Source organism: Amblyomma maculatum, chromosome 5 (genome assembly GCF_055883805.1).
Source record: "Amblyomma maculatum isolate TAMU_Amacu chromosome 5, ASM5588380v1, whole genome shotgun sequence".
Classification (NCBI taxonomy): domain Eukaryota; kingdom Metazoa; phylum Arthropoda; class Arachnida; order Ixodida; family Ixodidae; genus Amblyomma; species Amblyomma maculatum.
In genome coordinates this window covers 31,416,868-31,430,898 of record NC_139348.1, presented here as the reverse complement: position 1 = coordinate 31,430,898, position 14,031 = coordinate 31,416,868, and the positions used below count along the sequence as shown (strand labels likewise).

The 14,031-nt window shown below is 45.3% G+C and overlaps 1 pseudogene; it reads right to left on the bottom strand.

The window, feature by feature from the left end:
• Positions 1 to 12,049: 12,049 nt before the first annotated feature.
• Positions 12,050 to 13,806, bottom strand: LOC146187957 (protein max pseudogene; annotated as a pseudogene).
• Positions 13,807 to 14,031: the final 225 nt, after the last annotated feature.

Genomic DNA, 14,031 nt, shown 5'->3' with positions numbered 1-14,031 from the left:
CATATATCTTAATTATTGATTTAGAATGGTTAACTAAACCATCATTCTATTTATTAAATTTTGCTCCTACATTACTAACAATATGTCACTTGTCTGCTTTTAAGCCACCAATCTTCCATCCGTTTTTGCTAGTTTCCACCACCGGTTTATTCACCCGGCCACTGTTATCTCTTAACCCCAGAGCTTCAGGAACAGTGATTGCGCCTGCACCAACTTCCGGATGGATACCATTACATTCGACTATAATATGGGCAATTGTTTCTCTGGAGTTTCCACATACAGCACATGCGTCATCTCCATTGTTAAATTTCTCTTTGTAGCGGCGTGTTCTAAGGCATCCTGATCTAGCTTCAAAAAATAGGGCACTGCCTTTTGAGTTATCAAAGAAATCTTCCTTCCTGATCTGCATTTTCCACTTTCGGTATAATTGCATACTCAGTTTTTTTTTCATCGAATTTAACCAATTTTTACCTTCTGTGTTTTTCACCAGTTCCTTAATGTTCTTTATTTCTCCGTCCTTGTTACTAGCATACTTACCAGTTAGTTTCCTACTTCTTTTCCTCCATTGTGAGTCCACGCTTTTCAAGTACAGGTATTTAAATACTTTAGCTGCCATCTGTTACTGTCCAATTTCCTCAGGCGTTCCTCATATAATATTTTTCTCTGAGCTTCCCGTACTTCGAAAGATGCCCAGCCCATATCTCCCTGTACCGCCTCATTTGTAGTTTTGTCGTGGGCACTGGTGCTAATCGTCCAACGGATCTCTGATTTGTTTCTAATGTCGACTGTACCTCTGATTTTAGGCACAAAACCGCATTTCCGAAAGTAAGTCCTGGCACCATAATTCCTTTCCAAATACCCCTCAATACCTCATACCTATTGTATCCCCACAATGCCTTATGCTTAATTATCCTGGCATTCCGTCGCCCTTTGGCCTTAAGTGATTGCTCATGCTTTCCAATGTATGCCAATCCTTCGTTTACCCATACCCCCAAATATTTATATTCTGCTACTCTAGGTATTTCAAGGCCTTGTATTTTAAGACCCTGATCAGTTGAGCCGTTGCAAACTATCAGACCCGACTTAACTGCGCTGAAACTGAAGCCTAGAGCGTCCCCTTCGTCTCCGCAATACTTAACTGGAGTTTGCAATTCTTCTAGACTCCCAGCTAGCAGCACAATATCGTCTGCATACATCAAACCGAGGAGGCGCTGCTCTACCGCCTTTCCACCTAATCTATATGACAGATTAAAACCTAGGTTACTGTCTTGTATCCTCCGTTCCAGGTTTATCATATAAAGCATGAACAGCACCGGTGATACAGGACAGCCTTGTCTTAATCCTTTGCATACTTTGAGATCCTCCGTACTTCTTATCCCTTCCCACGTAATTTCTACTTTGTTATCCCGGTATATTTCCTGTAGGAACTCTATTATCTCATAACCGATACCTTCTTCTTTTAATATGTTCCACAGGAGTTCCCTGCTTACGTTGTCGTACGCCCTGTTTACGTCCAGGAAGGCCAAATACAAAGGTCTATTTTTCACTCTAGATATTTCAATGCATTGGGTAAGCACGAACAGGCTATCATCTAAGCGCCTACCATTTCTAAAGCCGTTCTGAAGTTCTCCGAGAATCTTCTTACTTTCAACCCATGCTTGCACCTTTAATTTCACCACCTGCATGGCTAACCTGTACATTACAGATGTTATGGTAATCGGCCTGTAGGATTTTGTGTGCATCCTTTCTCCTTTCCCTTTATAAATCAAATTCATTTTACTCTGCCGCCAGCTGTCCGGAATTTGCTTATTCATTATGACGGTTTCCAAAGCTTTTAACAACGCTTCCTCACTTTTTGGACCGAGTTCATTAATCAGCTTGATCGGAATTCCAACTATTCCTGTAGATGTGTTTTTAGGAATACTTTTTTCTGCCTTTTTCCAGTTTATATTGGTCAGTTCTAAGGTGGTTTGTATTCAGCTACCTTGTGTTGCTTCCTGATTTGCGGAGATTACCCTATCGTCGCTCTTAAATGACTCGGACATAACTGATGTAATGTAGTTCACTGCGTTGTCTCCCTTTAAACAATTTCCATCGTTATCTTGAATCCGATCTTGCTTTCTTTGATTTTTCTTCCCTAGCCAGCTTACATGGTTCCAGAATTTTCTTGCTCCGCCTCTAGAGGCAATGTGTACATCAGCCATCCAGCGATCGGTGGACTGTCTTATTTTACTTTGGACGAGGGCCTGCACTTGAAGTTTCTTTTGTCGATATGATTCCCATTTTTGGTCGATTTCCTCCCGAGAAGCCTGTGCTTTCTTTGCCATTCGATGTTCCCTTGAAGCAGCCCGTCGTTGTTCAATAGCTTCCCTGATTTCTTTATTCCACCAGCTCCATGGCTTCCTCTTTCCATTCCAGCGGTTTGCTACTTTAACCTCCTGAATTTTATTCCTTATGAGTAGTTCTACCTGTTCATAATCCCAGTCTTCCATGGGGCTTTTCTCTATTGCTTCCTCTATGTCTGCTGCTATCTGCGCTATTTGATCGTCGTTTAATTTTCCGTTTACGTTTTGTCTAAGTTTCTTTCATCAAGGGCCCCATCTGCAGACTAATACGTTTATGATCACTTCCCAGACTACACTCCCCTTCTTCGTCTATTTCGATTTTTGTGACCTTGCTATAAATTTCCTGCGACATTAGACAATAGTCACTGGTCGTCTGCCTGTTGCGGAATTCCCACGTGATTTGGAGTTCACATTTTGCTTCTCTATTTACTATAACTAGATCATGTCGCTCGCAGAAATCTAGCATTAGCTTCCCGTTACAATCCGTGTATCCATCCAGATCGTCGATGTGGCCGTTCATGTCCCCCAGCAGAATAATATTGGCCCCGTTTCCAAACTGGCTTATATCGTCACTGAGACATTCAACAAGATTCCTGTTTTCTTGCCTGCATTGATGTCCTGTTCCTAAATAAACTACCCCTAGCCATGTCCTTATGCCGGCAATGGTTCCTGAAACCCAGATATGTTCTTTACAAGATGATTTAATTCTTTGCCAATTTGTTCCCTGGTGTATCAACATACCTACCCCTCCACCCTTTCTTTCCGTTCTCGTTCTGTTGCACCCTTCCCAGACGTAGCCTTTTATAAACTGCGGATCTAGATCCTTGAGATGAGTCTCGCAAAGAGCGTACACACCTATTTTGTCATTCTTCAACTACTGTTCTATCTCTAGCCATTTCGCTCTTTTTCTACCTCCTTGCATGTTTATGTAGCTGATCCTAGTGTTAAATTTCTTTTTTGTATTTTTCTTTCTTGACCTACTCTTTGCCATTTTTGGTGGCTCAGCCTCCATTATTACACTTTCTTCTGCTTCACTTCTAACTACCTCTGTGCACGGAGTCCTCGCGGACCCCCTAAAACAGCTACAGCCCTGCCTGCCAAGCGCCAGCCGATCTCTGCTCCGACCCTTCTGTTAAAATGAATGCCATCTCGCTGAAAAGCCCTACCAAAACCTGCTTTATGTACCTCCCTGTTTACCTCAACCACTTCGAAACGCTTCTCCAGGCTTAACTTTCTTATGTCCTGATGAACAGTCACCACGTCCTTTTCCATCTTTCCGTTCAATCCTAGCACCTCTGGTACTGTGCATACAACTATCTGCGTCTGCTGTGCTATCTCCCTCATCTCGTCAACTCCCTTAGCTAAACTTTCCACCACTCCTGCAGCGTCACCATTTAGGACATCGTTTAGACCCGTGGCTACTATTACCATACTGTGCTCTGCGGAACTCTTCAACAGCCTATTATTACTCTCTTTTAGCACTGCCCTCATTGTTCTCCCTGGTAAGGCTCCAACCAACACTCTCTTATCACTCCTTACGCGTTCCAAGATATCTCGCTTGCACCTGTTCATGTTAGAATCTCCGGCGATAAGCACCTGGGCCTTTTCTCTCCCTCTCCCAACTGTTGGCTCCTGCTTTCGGTTATCTGTGTCCTTATCTCTGGGATTTTTATTCTTCCTTACTTCCTTTTTTCCGGCGTCTTAGCTGCTTCTAAATAACTTTGATGGTTCGGATCCGCCTGACATACTTTGCTTATGCCTTCCATGCCAGTGCTGGCCCCATCCACGTGGCCCGCATTGGAATGTTCGTCCTTTTTGGTACCAAGGACAAAGTCGGCCCCTTTTTTTTCAATTTGAGTAAGCTGTCCAAGCAGTTTCTGATTTTCCGTCCTTAGCAAACGTACTTCACTTTCTAAATCCTCCACACGAGACACTAAACTGCCCATTTCTTGATCAAATCTATCTAGACGTGCATTCAGTACGCAACACCGACACAAAAAGTCGCTGCCTTCCGCTTGACCTACAGAGTCAAAACGCGTTTCTTTGAGATTAACCTGTGCCTCACACTGAGTACATTTTACCTTCTTTTGATTGCACATCTTAAGCGCTCATCGACTGAACTATAGCTATTACGAATTCTAAAAATATACAAATTGCCAAAAGAAGAGACAAGAAACGACTAGCAAAACACGCGTTAAAAACCAATTCTTCGAATGCCAATCGCCTAGAAAGAAAAATATTTATCTAAACAAGATAGCTAAACAATGAACGTCGCGCCCTCTCGCGGTAGTCGGTTCCTGTGATCGCAAAAGCTGTCCGCTCTCCGGCGCCGGTCGTCACGCTGCCAAATATTCTAGAGCACTATACACGATGCGGAAAACGCCGACAACGCCGCCTGTCGCCAAAGCCGCAAAGCGTAGGCGGCGCTCGGTCGGGCGCTGTTCATATCAGCGTCTATGCGCGCGCGTCGTGGCTTCGTCTTTGGTCGCGGTTTAACAGATATAACGCCGTTGTCAACATTTAGCAATGTCCGGGAAGAATTGCTGCATAGTTAGTTTTTCGAACTCACATAAAACCTTGCCAGGTGACACGCTTGTATCAGTTTCCAGTTATGCATCACGAGAACGACGGCGGCCGTGAATCGCGGCTGTTCGACGCAGAAAGCAAGCAATCCCACCGAATGATATTTGTTCAGGCTAATGTCATTTTTTCGACGCGCTGCTACACGACAAAGCTAATGCCATTTCCAAATTATGGTAACTGCGATTGAAATGCAAATGTTGGTGCGCCTTCAATATGTTGTGAAGATGACCGCGCTGTAAACGAAGGCAGCCTTTAAATTGACATTCATGTCTTGCATCTCTTGTAAACAACCTGTTAATTAGGACAATCAGTTACGAAGTTAGCGGCAGTGTCGGCGGCGTTTGTTTACAAAAGGACACTGAAGGTGTGTACGTCTGCGCTCGAATGCGGACAGCGTATGAGTTTCAATAACATAAACTTGCGCACTAAAGCAAGTGTCAAGAGCAACACATAAAATAGGCAGTATCTAGTGCACTGTCCGACGGCGCTTTTATAGAAACTTCGAGTATCCCCCTACGGCGCAGCATGCTACAGCCCCGTTGACTCCCGTACGTTTTCGCCAGATCATTCGCTCGGCGATTAAGACCCGTCGTAAAATGCCTGAGCTTGGCCTCATCAAGAGAGCATACGGCAAATTCGTAACGCTTGCCACATCGGATACCGCGTGCTTACCGTAACGACGCTGCCCGCGAAAGCGGCCGACGACGGCGCTCTGGCCGCGTTCTAGGCCTTAGTTGCCGCTATGCCTAAACGTCTAAACGGTTTCGCATCAAAGCCGTAGCTGGAAGCGCTTTGGAAATAGTAAGTTTTATATTGCTACGAAGATGACGAAGCGGGCAGTGGCGTGGGCCGGAGCGCTCGCGCCAGGCCTGCTGGCCATTAAATCATATTTCATCATCAAATCATCACGCCACTCCGTTTCTGTTTTGTCGCCGTGTTCCATCGCTTGTCATGCCCCCTCGTAACATTTGGTTGGAGCTGCGGTTCATCCCCATCCTCGCTTTGCACCGTCGAAGCCAACCGTACGCCGAGTCCATCTGCCGAAAGCCCATGGAGATCGCCGCCCAGCTCTGCCTCAGCCCTTTTTGCTCAGACCCGACCAGCCGCTGTCTCCAGCCTCGTCCCCAGCCCTGACCACAACACACGATGACCAGGAAGAGCCAAAAGCCGACCCTACCGACTCTACCAACCCCACGACGAAGCGACCTCACGACCACTCAAGCGAAGACAGCACCCCCGCCCAAGCCGTTCGACGTGTCCATGAGCCTTGGCCTTCGGCAAACGGTGAAGATTGGACTTGATGCTCCGGTGCAAGCATTCTTCCCATCTTCGCATTGATTGTGGCGTCCAGCGTTTCATGTCACCAATCTTGTGTCTGTGTTCATCGTCACGTCATGCATTTAATTTCTAGCAATCGATCGGGACGATCGCTCGGTGGCCCCGGGTAATGCTACGAAGATGACGAAGCGGGTAGTGGCACGGGGCGGAGCGCTTGCTCCAGGCCCGCTGGTCATTAAAGCATATTTCATCGTTATGTCATCACGTCGTTCTGTTTCTGTTGTGTCGCCGTGTTCCATCGCTTGTCATGCTCTCTCGTAACAATATTCATAAAACTGCCCTATAGTGTCAGTTCAATTGTCTCACAAATTGTCACAAAGGAAGGCATAACTTCGGCGACGCCTTAGCAGCGGAGCTAGAGAACATAATCGGATGAGCTGCGTCACACCGGCGGCAGCTGCTAATGTGAGCAGCAATTTTTTTGTATTGCGTTTATCACTTCTTCCAAAATCTCGTTACATAACAGCGATCCTCAGTAAAGAAAAACAATTTTTAGATTCCTTCCTCAAATTAAGCGCTAATTATTTAAGATCGACATGCATGCTTTTCTGAAGGTGGCGAAAGGAATCCGCGGTGCCGGCGGCTCGGCGCCGACGGACCGCGGCAGACGATGCGACCTGTTCCGCCCGCACTGAGTGCGTTGGCTACGGGTTGGCTGGCAGCGATGGATGCCAGTTTCTTTTTCTGTTTGTTTTTTTACGATGCTATTTGGCATTTTTCACATAGACGACTGGGTGCAAAATTATAGGAGCACAGTATAGTATATTAAATGCAAATGGCACTTTTGTAGTTTATTTTGGGTGTATCTTCTCACCAATTCTGTGCAGTCGAGATAACACATTTCCTCCTTGATCGCATTTGGTAGAGTACCACAAACCCATTCGATACCTAATTTTGTTTTCATCGAATGTCAGTATATTTTCTCGTGTAGCAGCAAACAAATATCATTTTGAACGAATGTCGATGGAATTGGCATTAAATTTGCCGTGTGGCGGGACTGAGTGATAACTATGTTTTCAGTGTTTTCCGCTAGTCTTTGCACCTTCGGTGAACACTTTTTGTTTAAACTTGGTCGCCTCCGCTAGCAGGGAAGATACAATACGCATTAGATTTGTGAAACGCTTAGCCAGATGATATTTAGCGTGCATTGAGATCGCAGAGCACACGGTGGCATTTAGCGTTTCGCCTCCACCTGAACGCTGTGGGTGCGGTCGACTTCAGTCCCGATAACTCGATCCTCCTCAGTAGCCTGAGCCACTGCGGCGGGTTATTAAGAAGACATTTGCCAATATGCGTTTTGAAATTCGCCATGCAATTACTTTGAAGACCAGAGCCAGTGTTTCTGTTTTGTAGCAAGATTACGAAAACATAACATGTCGCTGCACTTGATATTTAGACTAGGGCTCTACAGCTGGTTATAAAGCGCGCTGTAGTTGTGCAGTTTGGCGCGATGGTGATACAAATGAAATGAAGATGATACTACAATAATAACATAGGATACAAAATTTACATCTAATATACTCTTGGCTAACCTGTGATGCAGCTTTTCAGATATCGCCTGTGCTGATATCTCACTCTTCCATGAAATTATCTAGCTGCTCTGCCTTTTTGACGGCTGGATACGTGAAATCCATGCTGTACATTAGTGATAAAGCGCAAGCATGAAAAATCTGAACTCTTGCTACAGGAGTCAAATATGCGCTATTTTTCTGATGCTCAGGATGCTGGTTTGCAAGATCGCTGGCTTCTCCTGCGGTCACACCGGTACGAAAGCTCGCAGTTTACTGTAGTTTACTGTAGCAATATATTGCATGTAAACGAGGCAAGCGGGTACCATTAAGCAAAGAAAGAACATTGGTTCATAGATCAAGGATTGAACTAATTAGCGTGGCGTTGTAATGAAAGCGGGGCACTCAAAATGAACTCCACTTCGTACGCAACCTTGTTGACGCTCGTCTGCAGCAAACACTTGATGCATATGGAGGGGATGTAGTCCCAGACGGCCGTGATAACGAACACATGTCCACTATTATACAGTATACGTTCCCCTTGCGCACACTGTCAACGCGGAAATGCCGGCGAGACGCGCAGAAACTGCAGATCGCACGCGCGCACCACGGCCGGGCTTGCCACATGAGGCCCGCCTCGGGTTCCGACGGCCGCCGCTACGCGGCTTTCAGTGGCGCACCTATAGGCTAGATTTCTGTGAGCGACACGATCTAGTTATAGTAAATAGAGAAGCAAAATGTGAAGGCCAAATCACGTGGTAGTTCCGCAACAGGCAGACGATCATGGACTATTGTCTAATGTTGCAGGAAATTTATAGCAAGGTCACAAAAATGGAAATAGACGAAGAAGGGGAATGTAGTCTGGGAAGTGATCATAAACCTGTTAGTCTTGAGATGGGGCCCTTGATGAAAAGAGAAAAAGAACTTAGACAAAACGTAAACGCAAAATTAAACGACGATCAAATAGCGCAGATAGCAGCAAACATAGAGGAAGCAATAGAGAAAAGCCCCATGGAAGACTGGGATTATGAACAGGTAGAACTACTCATAAGGAGGAAAATTCAGGAGGTTACAGTAGCAAACCGCTGTAATGGAAAGAGGAAGCCACGGAGCTGGTCGAATAATAAAATCAGGGAAGCTATTGAACAACGACGGGCTGCTTCAAGGGAACACCGAGTGGCAAAGAAAGCACAGGTATCTCAGGAGGAAATCGACCAAATATGGGAATCATATCGACAAAAGAAACTTCAGGTACAAGCCCTCGTCCAAAGTAAAATAAAGCACTCCACCGATCGCTGGATGGCTGACATAGACGATGCCTCTAGAGGCGGAGCAAGAAAATTCTGGAACCATATCAGCTGGCTAGGGAAGAAGAATCAAAGAAAGCAGGATCGGATTCAAGATAACGAGGGAAATTGATTAAAGGGAGACAACACAGTGAACTACATTACATCAGTTATATCCGAGTCATTTAAGAGCGACAATAGGGCAATCTCCGCAAATCAGGAAGCAACACAAGGTAGCAGAATACAAAGCAGCATAGAACTGACCCATCTAAACTAGAAAAAGGCAGAAAAAATATTCCTAAAAACACATCTACAGGAATAGATGGAATTCCGATCAAGCAGATTAATGAACTCGGTCCAAAAAGTAAGGAAACGTTGTTAAAAGCTCTGGAAGCAGTCATAACGAATAAGCAAATTCCGGACAGCTGGCAGCAGAGTAAAATGAATTTGATTTATAAAGGGAAAGGAGACAGGATGCACATAAAATCCTACAGGCCGGTTACCATAACATCTGTTATGTACAGGTTAGCCATGCAGGCGGTGAAATTAAAGGTGCAAGCATGGGTAGAAAGTAACAAGATACTCGGAGAACTTCAGAACGGCTTTAGAAATGGTAGGAGCTTAGATGATAGCCTGTTCGTGCTTACCCAATTCATCGAAATATCTAGAGTGGAAAATAGACCTTTGTATTTGGCCTTCCTGGACATAAACGGGGCGTACGACAACCTAAGCAGGGAACTCCTGTGGAACATATTAAAAGAAGAAGGTATCGGTTATGAGATAATAGAGTTCCTATAGGAAATATACCGGGATAACAAAGTAGAAATTACGTGGGAAGGGATAAGAAGTACGGAGGATCTCAAAGTATGCAAAGGATTAAGCCAAAGCTGTCCTCTATCACCGTTGCTGTTCATGCTTTATATGATAAACCTGGAACGGAGGGTACAAGACAGTAGCCTAGATTTTAACCTGTCATATAGATTAGGTGGAAAGGCGGTAGAGCAGCACCTCCCCGGTTTGATGTATGCAGACGATATTGTGCTGCTAGCAAAGAGTCTGGAAGAATTGCAAACTGTAGTTAAGTATTGCGGAGACGAAGGGGATGCGCTAGGCTTCAGTTTCAGCGCAGTTAAGTCGGGTCTGATGATTTTCAACGGTTCAACTGATCAGAGTCTTAAAATACAAGGCCATGAAATACCTAGAGTAGCAGAATTTAAATATCTGGGGGTATGGGTAAACGAAGGATTGGCATACATTGGAAAGCATAAGCAATTACTTAAAGCTAAAGGGCGAAGGAATGCCGGGATAATGAAGCATAAGGCATTGTGGGGATACAATAGGTATGAGGTTTTTAGGGGTATTTGGAAAGGAATTACGGTGCCCGGACTTACTTTCGGAAAAGCGGTTTTGTGCCTAAAATCAGAGGTACAGTCGACATTAGAAATACATCAGAGATCTGTTGGAAGATTAGCACAAGGTTCCCACGGCAAAACTTCAAATGAGGCGGTACAGGGAGATATGGACTGGGCATCTTTCGAAGTACGGGAAGCTCAGAGTAAAATATTATATGAGAAACGCCTGAGAAAATTGGACAGTAACAGATGGGCAGCTAAAGTATTTAAATACCTGTACTTGAAAAGCGTGGACTCACAATGGAGGAAAAGAAGTAGGAAACTAACTAGTAAGTAGGCTAGTCACAAGGACGGAGAAATAAAGAGCATTAAGCAATAGGTGAAAAACAGAGAAGGTAAAAATTGGATAAATTCGATGGAAAAGAAAAAGAGTGGAATTATACCGAAAGTGGAAAGTGCAGATCAGGAAGGAAGATTTCTTTAATAACTCAAGAGGCAGTGCCCTTCTTTTTGAAGCAAGAACACGCAGCTACAGAAAGAAATTTAACAATGGAGATGACGCATGTGCTGTATGTGGAAACTCAAGTGAAACAATTGACCATATTATACTCGAACGTAATGGTATCCATCCGGAAGTGGATGCGGGCGCAATGAGTGTTCCTGAAGCTCTTAGGTTAGAGATACCAGTGGCCGGGTGAATAATCCGGCGGTGGAAACAAGCAAAAAACGACTGGAAGATTGGTGGCTTAAAAGCAGAGAAGTGACATAATGTTAGTAGTGTAGGAACAAAAATTTAATAAATAGAAGGATGGTTTAGTTAACTATTCTAAATATATAATTAAGATATATGGAGAAAAATGAGCATGATAGCTACTGCTACCACTCCGTTTCAAAGGGGACTCTCCTATATTCCATCCATCCATCCATCCGTCCGACCGTCCGTCCGTCCATCCATCCATAGGAGCTGCGCATGGCGTATACCGGCGTCGAGCGCCGTTGGAGTGTAGCAGGTTGCGTTTTGGCCGAAGTGACGTCGCCGAGCCGCGCGCGTTCGCGCTACGTCGGAGTATACCCGCGCCTTTAGGAAACGGCGGTTTAATCAATTTATCTTATGTTAAACCTTTCCGTTCGTCGCAGCTAATACAGGGAAGCTCAGGGCGACTACTAATAGCTATTTAGTTTCATTACGATTTCAACTTTCTCAGAACTGATCTGCGTACACGCTTAGTATGTATTTTGTTCAAAATTCAATAAATAATCTGATCCTCTAAAAGAGTTATGAATTCGTGTAGCAGATAATAAAAAGAAAGAGAATAAGAAAGAAAGACGTTAACGACAAACGACTTCAGGATTACTATTCTTAACAGGGCTAGAAAAAAGGTGCCTTATCAACAATGTGCAGAGAACTCGAGAAACCATTCATATTATCATATAGTGGTGACAATGCTGTCGGCAACAAATGAGTAGACTTGATCTTCACAGGAATCAACGCGCCAGCAAAAGAACCGAACTCGGTGGCGGCGATAGCAACAATAGTGCTCAGCGGGTCGATCTACGCATGCTTTTACACCGTCAAGCGCTCAATTAAAAGGCGGCAATGAAACATATAAAGCCGCAAACCGTAACTAACACAACATAGAACATTGTAGAAACATACGCGAGTGGCCGCCGTCGTCGACACGCATCTCTGCGCGTCTTGTGCGACAAAGAAGTTGATAAAGCTGAGTGTCGCGACAACGAGCATGAACAAACAAAGAATAGAGAATTGATACAGGCTCCAGAATTGCAGTTATTAGAAAGCTTGCCGTCTGTCGCCGAAAAAAGACGAAAAAAAAAGGTTCGAATGGTTTGCGGCATTACGCCCCCTTAAAAAGGCATCGACTCAACGCTCACAAAATAAACACAGAAAGGTAACGCACGTATCAAAAAGCTACAACAGCAAAATGATGAGCCAGGATCACAGACACCGTACTTCACGAGTAGTTTGCAAGCGTCTCAACAGCAGCACGACACACCAATGCTGCAACCACAAGAAGCGCGCGCAGCAAAGGCAAGAAGCCAAAATAAAATATACTGAAAGGAAGGCAGCACGGGCACAAACTTTCGCCAGCACCCGTCTCATCTACCTTTTGCGTGCTTGAATTTGGCTCACGCTGCACCCCTCGCTTCTTGGAAAAACGACAAGCCAACCTTCGTGCGCTGCCTTATCAGCACCAGGGACCGGGACAGCTATCCCGCGGAAGATTCTAGTGCACCGTTCAGGCCAGAGAACCTGTGCCGGAGGAAGCCAGATCAAGGTGCAGGTCTTCACCATTTATTTCAAAGTGTCAAAAAAAAATCGGTAAATTCTGCACAGCCTCTTCGAGCAGACCACAGCCAGGAATTACTAGTAAGCTAGGGCACGAAGTAGGCTGAGCTCACTGCCGTTTGTGCAGCAGCGGAAGGTAGGTGCTCGGCCATCAAACAATCGTTCCTGTCTGCTTACAAAGGTACACGTATGAAAAACTACACAACGTAGACACGATGGGGGGCCAGGATAAAAACTGTGAGGAAGTTATAAATAACGTCTAAGTAATTTGCGAAAACTCTCTAAAGGCGTACACATGCATACATAGCGCATAATCGGCGCCCAGTTTTGATAAAGCGAGGAACAAGACGATTTAAAATAAAAAAATATTAGAAGGCATGCGAGCAAGCAGGTCCTGTACACCGCATCATCGCAGTTGCATTGAAGCCAGAGCTTGTTCCTCGACGCTTGCTCAGTGCGAAAGAACAGCCAACTCCAAAGGAACCGCAGTGGCTTCCTCTAGAGGTCCACAGGCGTAGAATCGGGACTGGACTTCTTTTTCTGGGAGCCCCTGGAAGAGCTGTCGGTGTCTTCAGAGCTTTCGGAGCCAAAACCTCCGTCAGAGGCAGGTACGGAGTCGCCCTTGATGTTCATGGCGTTGAGCACCGAACCGGTCGAGTGGCCACCACCAGTGGTCATTCTGGTTTTCTTCAGCGCAAGAATTTGTTCCTCCAGAAGCTTGTTCTGCTGTCTCAGGTCCTCAATGTCCTGCTGATGTGCAGTGTTCCTACGCCTCGTAGACTGGATGTAGTCGGCGGCCTTCTTCAGGATCTGAAGCTGCGATGCCTCGCCATGCAGAGTCGGCACGGCATCACGTAGACTGTTGAAGCCGAACTGCATGTCGTCTCTTCGCCTCTGCTGCAGATCATTGGGGTGAGCCCGCTCCTCAGGGTCGATTTCGCCTTTCCCGTTGCGTGTTTCATCGCCCATTCTTATTGCTGACGAGAGCCGGGCAACGGAAAGACAGCGTCCGTGGTCGCAGAGAGTAGTCTCCCGTCTTTACAACGCACCGCCTTTACAACTGAATGTCTTCACATCGATAAACGCTCAATTTATAGGCGGCTAGGAATCATCTAGATAAAGTCACAAACGGTGACTGGCATCACCTTGAACATTGCGGAAAATTAGACGAGCGGCCGGAATATTCGATACACATCTCGGCGTATCTTGCGCGACAAAGACACTGATAAAGCTGCGTCTTGCAACAACAAGCATGAAATATGAAATACAGAATTTCTTCTCGTTCCAGAATCAGAGTGATACGACCGCATG